Here is a 12,507-nt window from a genome sequence, read left to right as displayed (position 1 = left end):
ACTGTTAACCATATGAACAAGATTTTGTGATTATAAAACAAAATGTAAAACAAAAGATAATTATATGGATTTTATAAGTTCATAATTTGTCAATTCTGGCAAATATTGAAATTTAAAGTGGATTAAGGGGAAAATAGAGAAGTGAAAGAAGAGAAACAGATTAGAAGTAAGGCTGGAAGACAAAGGAGGATCATGCCAACTTGGGAAAACTGGTGCAGAAGACTGAAGGAAAAGAGAGATAAAAGAAATAAAAGAAAAACAGAACAAGGGCCACAGGTTTAGCACAGTGGTTCAAGTGCTCAAGGTTGGGGGTTTGATCTGTGCTACCAAAAAATATATAGTAAAAAAAGAGAAAAACAACAAAACCACATTCATAAATAGGTTAGGAAGAACTTTCATACTGTTGTAAATATTTGAAAGAGAAAAAGGAGAAAATGAAAAAGAAAAAAGAAAAACAAGCATTCTAACTCCAGAATTCTGTCTGGGTTCACTGATAGACAACCTGTGGAAAGAGTCCCAATTGTACTGATTTAGCCCAGCAAGCCAACACTTGCTTTATGGAGAAGTAGTAGATAACTTTAGCAGGCTCTCTGAGGCCAGACTTACTGGGCTCATCACAACCCAAGCAGGTTCTACTGGTCTGTGTCCAGTTGGGTGCTGCTAGAGGAAACCAGCAGCCATTCTGGGTTCTGAGCTTAACACTGTCCATTTCTATGATGGCTCCTAGCTAATCATTCTCTCCATGTGGGTAGAATGAGCCCTCTGCACTCACCACCAGAGTGAAGTCCTCTGGGTCTGCTGCATTCTCTGCAGAGGCCTCTGGCATTGCCATAACTCACTCTCACTGTGACTGTACAACCCCAGCATCAAATAGCTCTTCTTGCATAGTGAGCCCTGTCTCTGTGCCATGGCATTGTTGGCAGCTGCCTTCTTCTTCCTTGAAGTTTTTTCTGCTCTCCCTATGGGCTCCAATTTGCAATTCAAATTCTTCCTGGGTACAGGGAACTCACTTCCTTCCTTCTTGTCTTCCTTGTGATGCTCTATTCCATCATCTCGATGGTGATTCTCAAAGACACTCAATTCTCTGCAGTTTGCTGCTGCATCATATTCCCAGAAGTCCTGAGCTAAGTTATTTTTATTTTTAGTGTTTTGAGGAATCTCCATACTGATTTATGTAGTGGTTGTACTAGTTTGCATGAGTACTTAAGAATGGGTTCTTTTTTCCTATGGGTCCTTCATGGTTTATTTTTATTTAATTCCGTACATGCAGCCATTCTTTCTGTAATAAGCCAGAATCTCAATAATGCTTTAACTTGCATTTTACAAAGGGTTCATAATTTCAAACTTTTTCTTATATTTATTGATCACTTGTATTTCTAAGTAGTATCTATTTATTTTAAATGCTTATTTTGAGAACATACCTAAATTTGTGAGGTTTGTTGTTTTATTTTTCAAATGCTTTAGATACTAGTCTTTTGTCAAATGTTTACTTTCAAAAATATTTCACCATTATGTCCTTGTCTCTTGACTGTTGTTGGTTTCCTTTGTTGTGTAGATGCTTTTTAATTTTTTTTTGTCTTTTCATTTTTATCGGTCCCGGGGATTGAACTCATGACTGCCTGCTTGCAAGGCAGGCACTTATGTTGCTGAGCTAAATCCCCAGCCCCTGATGTTTTTTAAATTTAACATGATCTCATTTGTTGGGGGCTTTTTGTTCAATTATAATTCTGTCTAGAACATATTTGCATGCACTGGTGCCTTTAGGAGTTTCATCTATTTTGTATAGCCAGAGTAAATATTACATTTTTAACATTTAGATATTAGACCCATTATTATTTTAGTACATGGTGGGTGTAAGAAGCCTAGGTTTAATCTTTGACACATAGAGACAGTTTTTCTAACACCAGGAAATCTGTTTTTCCTTTGAAAATATGTTTTAGTCAGGGATTGACAGGAGAACAAGATATTATAGGACAAGTAATTTAAATATTGCTTTAAAATGATCTCACAAAGAGTTGAATACAAAAGAAAGAGTACAGGAAATCTGTGCACACACTAAGACTCATAGAATCCAGCTGACAGCTTGGATCTCATGGCAATGCCCTGCATGAGTCCCAATGAAGACACAGAGCCAATGACAATTCATCCCATGAGTCCAACTGGAGGCCTAGAGCCTAAGACAATGACTTGGACAAGTCTGTTTCACAGAGGTGCACTAGGAAGGCCCAAAGGTCAGTGGTGGAAGCTAGAAAGTCTGTACAAACAGGAAAAGGTTCTGTCCAAGTAGGTTGAATGTCTTGCACTGGAGCCAGGAAACAATGTTCAAAGCAAGGACCAGTGAATTCCAAAAAAGTACCAAAGCCATCCTCAGCAAACGATGAGTTCCCAAGCTCCTCCAACAATGAGAACAGCTTAGTTTATATCAGAAAACCAGCATGACAAACTTCATGAGAGAGAGATTGAGCTACCCCTCCAGAGCCAGGAAGTGATGCTCAAAGTAAGGACAGAGCTCCACCATTCTCAGGAACAACAAGGTCTGCAGCTGCTCTGATTACAAGAACAGCTCAACAAACTCCACAGACAAATAACATCACATAGCTCTTCAAAAGGACTTCATCATCACACATCATCACACATCACACAGGACTTCAAAACAAGTTAATAGGAAATCAAAAAGAGTTACTATTATATATCCTAATTTTTAAAATTTTTCCCCTTATTTAAGACAAACATAAGAAATAACTAAATAATTTTTTTAAAGAATAAGGGGGAGGTTGAGATAAAACAGGACATAACAATATAACAATAGAGGTCAAAGCTTGACTATTTCAGCAACCTAGTACTTCACCACCATATAACCTGACTTAATAGTAGTTGCCATAGTGTCTGTCTTTTTCCTTGAAATATTTGGATAAAACTTCATATACTATAGCTTCAAATATTTCCATATCAAGAAGCCCAGAATAAAGCCTTTCTAATTAATGAGTGAAAACTTTATAAGGCTTCAAGGCCACATACTGGGGAATCATGATTACCACATATTTTTATATATTTGAATCATTACTTACATTAGGGAAACTATTCGGTATTCACACATGCGAGATTGATTTATTTCACTTATGAGTATGGTCTCAAGCTGCGCCCATTTATTGATAAATATCTCAATGTGATCCTTCTTTATAGCTGAATAATACTCCATTGTATAGAAATACCACAACTTTTTTATCCATTCCTCAGTTGATGGACACTTGGGTTGTTTCCAAGATCTGGCGATTACAAATTGTGCTGCTATAAACATAAGTGCACATATATCACTGTGGTATGATGCTTTCAGTTCTTCTGGGAATATGCCTAGAAGTGGAATAGCTGGAATAAATGGTATTTCCAATCCCAACTTTTTGAGAAATCTCCAGATAGACCTCCACAAAGGCTGTACCAGTCTACACTCCCACCAACAGTGCAGGAGAGTTCCTTTTTCCCCACAGCCTCTAAAGCATTTGTTGTTGGTTTTCTTGATCCTGGCCATTCTTTCAGGAGTGAGATGGTATCTCAGTGTGGTTTTAATTTGCATTTCTCTAATGACCAATAATGATGAGCATTTTTTCATGTATTTATTTGCCATTTGCATTTCTTCATCTGAGAATTGTGTATTCATCTCAGATGCCCATTTTTGGATTGGATCTTTGAATTTTGGAGGTCTGAGTTTTTTTAATTCTTTATATGTTTTAGACAAGAGTCCCTTGTCTGAGAGAGTTCACTAAAATCTTTTCCCAGTTTGTGGGTTTTCTTTTCACTATGCTGGAGATTTCTTTTGACATGCAGAAACTTTTTTAATAAGAAGTGGTCCCAGTTATTGATTCTGGGAAGTATTTCCTGTGCGGTTTGAGTCCTGTTCATGAATTCTTTACCTACTGCTATGTCTCCAAGGTTTCTACCCAATTTGTCTTCCAATAGATTTAGTGTTTCTGTTTTAATATTCAGATCTTTGACCCATTTAGATTTTAATTTAGTACATGGTGATAGACATGGGTCTAGCTTTAGTTTTCAGCAAATGGAGAGCCAGTTTTTCCAGCACCATTTATTAAAGAGACTGTCGTTCTTCCAATGAACCTGCTTGGCTCCTTTATCAAAGATAAGGTGGTTGAGTGTGTTTGTAGTTGTGGTTGTATCTTCTAATCTATTCCATTGATCTTTGGCTCTGTTTTGATTCCAATACCATGTTGATTTTACTACTGTTGCTTTGTAGTATAACTTCAAGTCAGGTATTGTGATGCCTCCTGCTTTGTCTTTGCTGCTTAGAATTGCCTTTGCGATTCTAGGTCTCTTCTGGTTACAGATGAAATTTAGGAGTGATTTCTCTAGATCTATAAGGTATGTTGATGGTATTTCTATTGGGATTGTATTGAATCTGTATAACAGTTTTGGGAGAATGGCCATCTTCACAATGTTTGTTCTTCCTGTCCATGAGCAAGGGATGTCTTTCCATTTTCTGAGATCATCCTCAATTTCCTTTTTCAGTGTATTATAATTTTCACTGTATAAGTCTTTCACTTCTTTCATAAGAGTAATTCCTAAATATTTCATTTTTTTGCTTGCTAATGTGAATAGTCCAGTTTCTCTTATTTCCCTCTCTGTGATTTTGTTGTTTGTGTATAGGAATGCTATTGATTTCTGAGTATCGATTTTGTATCCAGCCACATTACTGAATTTATTTATTGTATCTAAGAGTCTTTCAATGGAGTTTAGGGGGTCTTCTATGTAGAGTATCATGTCATCTGCAAACAATGATAATTTAACTTCTTCTTTTCCTATCTTTACCCCTTTTATTTCTCTTTCTTGCCTAATTGCTCTGGCTAGTACTTCCAGTGCTATATTAAATAGGAGTGGTGATAAAGGACATCTTTGTCCTGTGCCTGTATTTAAAGTAAAGGCCTTCAATTTTTGGCCATTTAGTATGATGCTGGCTGTTGGTTTGTCATAAATGGCCTTTATTATATTGAGGTAGAGACCATCTATTCCAATTTTCTGTAAAGTTCGTATCATGAATAAATGTTGGACCTTATCGAAGGCTTTTTCGGCATCTATAGAAATGATCATGTGATTCTTATTTTTGGCTTTATTGATATGGTGGATTACATTTATTGATTTGCATATGTTGAACCATCCTTGCATTCCTGGGATGAATCCCACTTGGTCATGGTGTATAATCTTCTTGATGGTTTGCTGGATCCTATTTGCCAATATTTTATTGAGGATTTTTGCATCTGTGTTCATTAGGGAGATCGGTCTATAGTTCTCTTTTTTAGTTGGGTCTTTCTCAGGTTTTGGTACTAGAGTAATATTTGCTTCCAGGAATGACTTAGGAAGGATTGCTTCCCTTTCAATTTCATTGAATAGTTTGAGGAGTGTCGGCATTAGGTCTTCTTTGTATTTCTTGTAGAATCCTGCAGTGAATCCATCTGGGCCTGGGCTCTTCTTGGTGGGTAAGGACTTAATTACATTTTCAATTTCATTAACAGAGACTGGGTTATTCAACAGTTTTACATCCTCTTGATCTAGCTTTGGTACTTCATATGCTTCTAAGAATCTGTCTATTTCTTCTGTGTTATCAAACTTTTGAGAGTAGAGGTTTTCAAAATAGGTGTTGATGATCTTCTGTATTTCTATTGGGTCTGTAGTGATTTCACCTTTTTCATTTCTTATTGCATGAATTTGAGCTTTTTCTTCCCTTTTTAAAATAAGGTTGGCTAGGGGCTTATCAATTTTATTTATTGTTTCAAAGAACCAACTCTTTGATTCGTTGATTCTTTGGATTGTTTTCTTAGTCTCTATTGCATTGATTTCTGCTCTGATTTTTATAATTTCCTCTCTTCTTTTGGCTTTGGGCTTGACTTGCTCTTCTTTTTCTAGCTGTTTGAGGTGTAGCATCAAGTTATTTATTTGTATTCGTTCTGTTTTTCTGATGTGGGAACTCAGTGCAATAAATTTTCCTCTCAGGACGGCTTTCATTGCATCCCACAGATTCTGGTAAGTTGTATCTGCATTTTCATTTTTTTTAGGTATTGTTTAATTTTTTCTTTAATTTCTTCTGTGACCCACTGATTACTCAAGAGTGTGTTATTCAGTTTCCATGTGTGTGCAGGATTTTTGCAGTATCTTTTATCATTAATTTCTAATTTCAGAGAGCTATGATCCGATAACATGCAAGGGATGATTTCAACTCTTTTGCATTTGTTTAAATATGTTCTGTGAGCTAATATATGGTCTATTTTAGAGAATGATCCATGTATTTCTGAGAAGAATGTGTATTCTGATGTTGTTGGGTGGAACATTCTGTATATGTCTATCAAACCCATTTGTTCACAGGTGTGATTCAGTTCTGTTATTTCTTTGCTCATTTTCTGTCTGGTTGATCTGTCCTTTGGTGTCAATGGCGTATTAAGGTCTCCTGTTACAATTGTGTTACTGATAATTTGAGTTTTCATTTCTGTTAATAATTGTTTTATATAACTGGGTGCTCTGGAGTTTGGTGCATATATATTTAAGATAGTTATCTCTTCCTCTGGGAGTTTTCCCCTTACGAGTATGTAGTGACCTTCTTTGTCCTTTATGGTCATTGTTGGTTTAAAGTTCACGTTGTCTGCAAACAGAATGGCTACTCCTGCCTTTTTTTGGATTCCTGCTGCATGAAGAATTGTTTTCCATCCTTTGACTTTCAGTCTGTGAGTATCCTTCTGGGTTAGATGGGTTTCCTGTAAACAGCATATGGTTGGATTTTGTTTCTTGATCCATTCTGCTAGTCTGTTTCTTTTGATTGGTGCATTGAGACCATTTACATTAATGGTTATTACTGTTAAATGCTGGTTTATTGTAGGAATATTATCTCTCTGCTGTCGCATCTTTATCTTTCTGTTCTGTTTAATTATTTGCTTTGCTTAGTGGTTTTTTTCCTTTGTGTATCTAAACTGTCTTTCAATATTTTTTGCAGGGTTGGTTTGGTGTTCATGAAATTCTTCAGCTATGCTTTGTCATGGAAGCATTGTATTTCACCATCAATTTTGAATGATAGTTTTGCAGGATATATCAGTCTAGGTTGGAAATCATTTTGCTTTAGGATCTGGAATACTTCACTCCATGCTCTTCTTGACTTTATTGTTTGTGATGAGAAGTCTGCTGTGATTCTGATAGGTTTTCCTTTATAAGTGATCTGTCTTTTCTCTCTGACAGCTTTTAATAATCTATTCTTGTTTTGGATTTCTGGGATGGTGATTATTATATGTCTGGGTGTAGTTTTATTTTGGTTATGACTGTTTGGAGTTCTATATGCTTCACTGATCCTGATGTCAGTTTCTGATCTCATGCTTGGGAAATTTTCAGCTATTACTTCTCTAAATATCCTCTTGACATCCTTTATGTTGTCTCCTTCTTTTTCATTAATCCCTATCATTCTTATGTTATTCTTCTTTGCATCGTCTTGCAGTTGTTGAATTGTTGTTTCCTGATTCCTTATTATTTTTAAAAGATCTTTCCTTTCCTGTTCACTAGCTGCAATCCTGTCTTCAAGGTCTGAAATTCTATCTTCACTTTCATTAAGGTGGTTTTTACAACTTTCAGTGGAGTTTTTTATTTCTTGTATATCTCTGTGCATCTGCATTATGTATTCTGTTTGTTTCTTATATTGCTCGTCCAGGGATTCTATCTTTTTGTTTAGTTCCTCCAATTTTTTATCTGTGTTTTCTTTAGATATATTCAGAATCTCTTTCATTTCTTTTATCATTTCTTCTTTTATCTGGGAGATTATTTCGAGTTTGAATTTCTTTAAAGCTTCCTGGATTTGCTTGTCAAATTCAGTAGCTATTGTGTCTGATATTTGAGGCGGATGGCATATATTTTCTTCCATATACATTGCTCCTAGGGTTTCTTGAGATGGGCTGGAGGTTTGAGGTTGTAATTTGGTCTTTCATTTTGTCATTTTCCTATATTTCTGTGTTTCAAGTGTTATTTGAAAGCTTCCTCAGGATCTGTTGAAAATCCCCTTCTATGTTTGCAGCTACTGAGACTGGCACCATGCTACCCCAAGCCACTGGGCCTGCAGAACCAATGGCCCTCCTCTGCCTGCTCAGAACTCCGCAGTTCCAGACAAGCTGGGCCTCAGGGACACTGTGCGCCCACCTGCCCCTTGGAAGCTCCACAGCTCTCCAATCGCAGCCAGGTTAGGGTACTCACCATAGGCCGTGGTGCCTCAGGAACCTGGGATCCCTCCTTGCTTGCAGAGATATCCACAGTCCTCCAGACACACGGAGAGGCCGTTGCAGGAGCCCCAGATCTGCCCAGCCCCTCCTCTGCACACCGATGGCTAGGCGCGGCAGCGAAACAGGCTGGGCTCCGGGGATAGTGTGGGCCCGCCCACCCATCGGAAGCTCAGCAGTTCTCCGAGTGCAGCTGGGATGGGGAGGTGGATGTAGAGGCCTCAAACCCACTACTCCACTTCACTGCACCTGGAAGCCTGGAGGGTCCGGGACAGTCTGAGATTTGGGCAGAATGTGCTGAGCACTCACCACAGGCTGTGGTGCCTCAGGAACTTGCGATCCATCCCTGCTTGCAGAGATATCCACAGTCCTCCAAACACACGGAGAGGCCGATGCCGTATTTGTATTTTCATTTTCTTGCAGTTATTGTTTAATTTCTTCTTTAATTTCCTCTGTGATCCACTGATTACTCAAGAATGTGTTATTGAGTTTTCATGTGTTTGTGAGATTTTTGCCGTATTTTATCTTTTAACATTTTATATTTTATCTTTCATCATTAATTTCTAATTTCATAGCACTATGATCTGATAACATACCAGGGATAATTTCAACTCTTTTACATTTATCTAAATATGTTCTGTGAGTTAATATATGGTCTATTTTAGAGAATGACCCATGTACTGCTGAGAAGAATGTGTATTCTGTTGTTGTTGGGTGGAATACTCTGTATATGTCTATCAAATTCATTTGTTCACAGGTGAGATTCAGTTCTTTTATTTCTTTGCTAATTTTCTGTCTGGTTGATCTGTCCATTGGTGTCAACAGTGCATTAAATCTCCTGTTATAATTGTATTGCTGCTAATTTGGTTTTTCATTTCTGTTAATACTTGTTTTATATAACTGGGTGCTCTAGAATTTGGTGCATATATATTTAAGATAGTTATCTCTTCCTCTTGAAGTTTTCCCCTCACCAGTATGTAGTGACCTACTTTATCTCTTCTGATCATTATTGGTTTTAAGTTCACATTGTCTAACAAGAGAATAGCTAACCCGCCTTTCTTTGGAGGTTCCTGTTGCATGAAGTATTGTTTTCAATCCTTTGACTTTCACTCTGTCTGTACCCTTTCGGGTTAGATGGGTTTCTTGTAGACAGCATATGGTTGGATGCTGTTTCTTGATCCATTCTGCCAGTCTGTTTCTTTTAGTTGGTGCATTGAGACCATTACATTAATGGCTATAACTGTTATATATTCATTTATTGTTGACATGTTATCTTTCTGCTGCATCTTTATCTTTATGTTTTGTTTAATTGTCTGTTTAGTGCTTTTTTCCCTAAGGGTATCTAAACTGTCATTTAGTATTCTTTGCAGGGTTGCTTGGTGGTCATGAAGTTCTTCACCTGTTCTTTGTTATGGAAGTATTTATTTCTCCATTCATTTTCAAGGACAGTTTTTCAGGGTACATCAGTCTAGGTTGGAAATCATTTTCCTTTAGGGTCTGAAATACTTCACTCCATGCTCTCCTTGACTTTATTGTTTGTGCTGAGAAGTCTGTTGTGATTCTGATAGGTTTTCCTTTATAGGTAATCTGTCTTTTCTCTCTGACAGGTTTAATATTCTATTCTTTGTTGAATTTCTGGGATGGTGATTATTATATGTCTGGGTGTAGTTCTATTTTTTTTTTCTTTTTTTAAAATTTTATTTAAGGAGAACAAGAAAAAAAGCAGAAAAAGGGTAAAGTTATACAGAATTTCAGAAAAAAATAAACAGTAGGAAATCACTAGTTAATAGATTCCATATTATCACCTTAGAAATATTTGTTCAAGTTACAAAATTAAAGCATATAAAGTGGACATTCAAATAGGGAGACTATTGACTATTGTCAAATAGGGAGAGATTGTTCAACAATCCAACAAATCTCAGTAATATGGTTTTCTATCTTATACACTTAAATATACATGCTGTTAAACTGTTTAGAACACTTTCTTTTCCTCTCTTTTATACAATGACAATGACACATTTTGGGTTTTATTATTCCCACGGTTCTTATTACTTTTTTTTGAAGAGAGTAAAACTAAATGTGACATAACAGAATAGAGTTAGTCAAATCAACAGGATGGACATAATATATAATGTAAAAATATAATACAAGGTGATCAACAATGGTTGCCATGATGCCTCTTGCTATCTTAAAAAGAATTGCCTATATCATCAGTTATAATAAAATTGAACAAAACAATAAAGAACAAAACCAAGAAAAACAAAATATTTGAGACATTAGAGGTCTTCAAAGGAAGATAATAGTCAACCAGAATGGGCGTCATAATGAATCTTATTGTCTTCACAGTTGTTGCCTATACTTTCAAACTTCGTACTATCAAGCAAAACAGAACAGAGGCAAATCAGTCAAAACAAGATGGTGAGAGCAATATAGGGTTTCAAATCAAGTTAATAGAAAACTAAAGTGGGTTACTATAATATATCCTGCTATTTTTTATTTTTCCTTTAATTAAGAGGATAAAATAAAAAAGTAAATAATAAAATGGAGATTGAGATAAAAGAGGGCATAACATCAAAACAGTGCAGGTCAAAACATAACCATTTAAGCAAAATAGTGTTTCACCATAATATAATCTGGACATAAAAGTAATTACCATAGTGTATCTTTCCTTGAAATCTTTGAGTATAACTTAACATACTCTAGCATCAAACATATCAAAACAATGTAAAACCATTCAAGGGAATGACAGTATTACAGGGTATTTAGAATCAACTAACAGAAAATGAACAATGGCTTGTGTATAATCTTCTTGTCTATAAAAGTTTTTGTTTATATTACACATATAATAACATCCAGTAAGATACAACATGTTAAGACCTATGGAGACAGAAGAACAAAAGTTTGATGGGACTTCAAAACAAGATGATATTAAATCAGCACTAACTATTATGATGTCTTGTTTTCTCCAAAATAGCTATTCCTACCATCCAACCTTCTCTGCCTCATTTCTAGTGAGCTCTTTTTCTGTCACTAGTTGTAAGTTTGTCTTCTTCATTTCACTTTCTGCTTCATTCATTGTGGCCTCTCTGCCACTATTTCTGGAATCTTGGTATTTTTCTGTTTTAAAATATCCTGTAGTATTCTCTGTAAAGTTGAACTGGTGGTTGCAAATTCCCCTAGTTCCTCTTTATCCTGGAAACACCTTGTAATTCCATCAATTTCTAAGGATAGTTGTGTAGAGTATATCAATCTTGGCTGGAGGTTATTATCTTTCAAAGCTTGAATTATTTCCCCCCATGCTCTTCATGATTTGATAGCTTGTTCTGAGAAGTCTGCTGTAATTCTGATGGGTGTTCCCTTGTAAGTCATCTGTTTCTTGTCTCTGGTAGCTTTTAATATTTTGTTCTTATATTGGATTTGTGGAATTTTGATTATTATGTGCCTGGGTGTAGCTCTGTTTGGGTTGTAGGTGGCTGGGGTCCTGTATGCCTCATACATCTGAATATCTTTACCTTTTGCTAAATTAGGGAAATTCTCTTGGATTATTTCTGTGAATAGCTTTTGTAGTTCATTTGTTTTTGTCCCTACCTCTTCTTTTATGTTCTTAAATCTTGTTATACACCCTATTATCATCTTCTAGCCTTTGTATTATTGCTGTTTGTTTCTTGTTATTGTTAAGAAGTTTTTCATTTCATGCTCCCACCTTAAAAATCTGTCCTCCAGTTCAGATAATCTATTCTTAGTTTGTTTCAAGCTGTTATGTCAGCTTTCAATAGAGTTTTTAGTGTCCTGGTAATCTCTTTGAATCTGCTTCACATAATCTATGTTTTTTTTTTTATTTTTCCCATCAAACAATGCTCCCCTTTTTTTCTGTTCTTCCATTTCACCATCTGTTTTTTCTTGGGCAGTGCTTAGCATTTCTCTAACTATTCTACTTATATCTTGCTTTATTTCATTAAATACTTCACTTTTGAACTCATCTCTGAGGCTCCAGAGATATTACTTTATGTCTATTGGTGCCATGCCTGATATTGCATATTTTGTGTCCTCATTCTCCTTTGTATTTACTTTTCCTGCATCAGTTTTCTCAGGATTGGGAGCCGAGGACACTTTCTTGTTGCTCCATCTTCCCATATTTTTGTTTCTTCCATACAAGTGTAAATAGTAGTCCCAGTTTTTTTTTCTTTGTTGGTTACAGTTTGTTCGAATCAGCGGGCTAGGTGTTCCCACCCACTGCAGTGTACTAGGGAGACACAGA

The sequence above is a fragment of the Cavia porcellus genome, unplaced genomic scaffold, assembly GCF_034190915.1.
Source record: "Cavia porcellus strain 051 isolate PalLab524CR breed Dunkin Hartley unplaced genomic scaffold, mCavPor4.1 scaffold_33, whole genome shotgun sequence".
NCBI classification, from domain to species: Eukaryota; Metazoa; Chordata; class Mammalia; order Rodentia; family Caviidae; genus Cavia; species Cavia porcellus.
The sequence above is the reverse complement of the archived record's forward strand: the minus strand, read 5'-3'. Positions refer to the sequence as shown.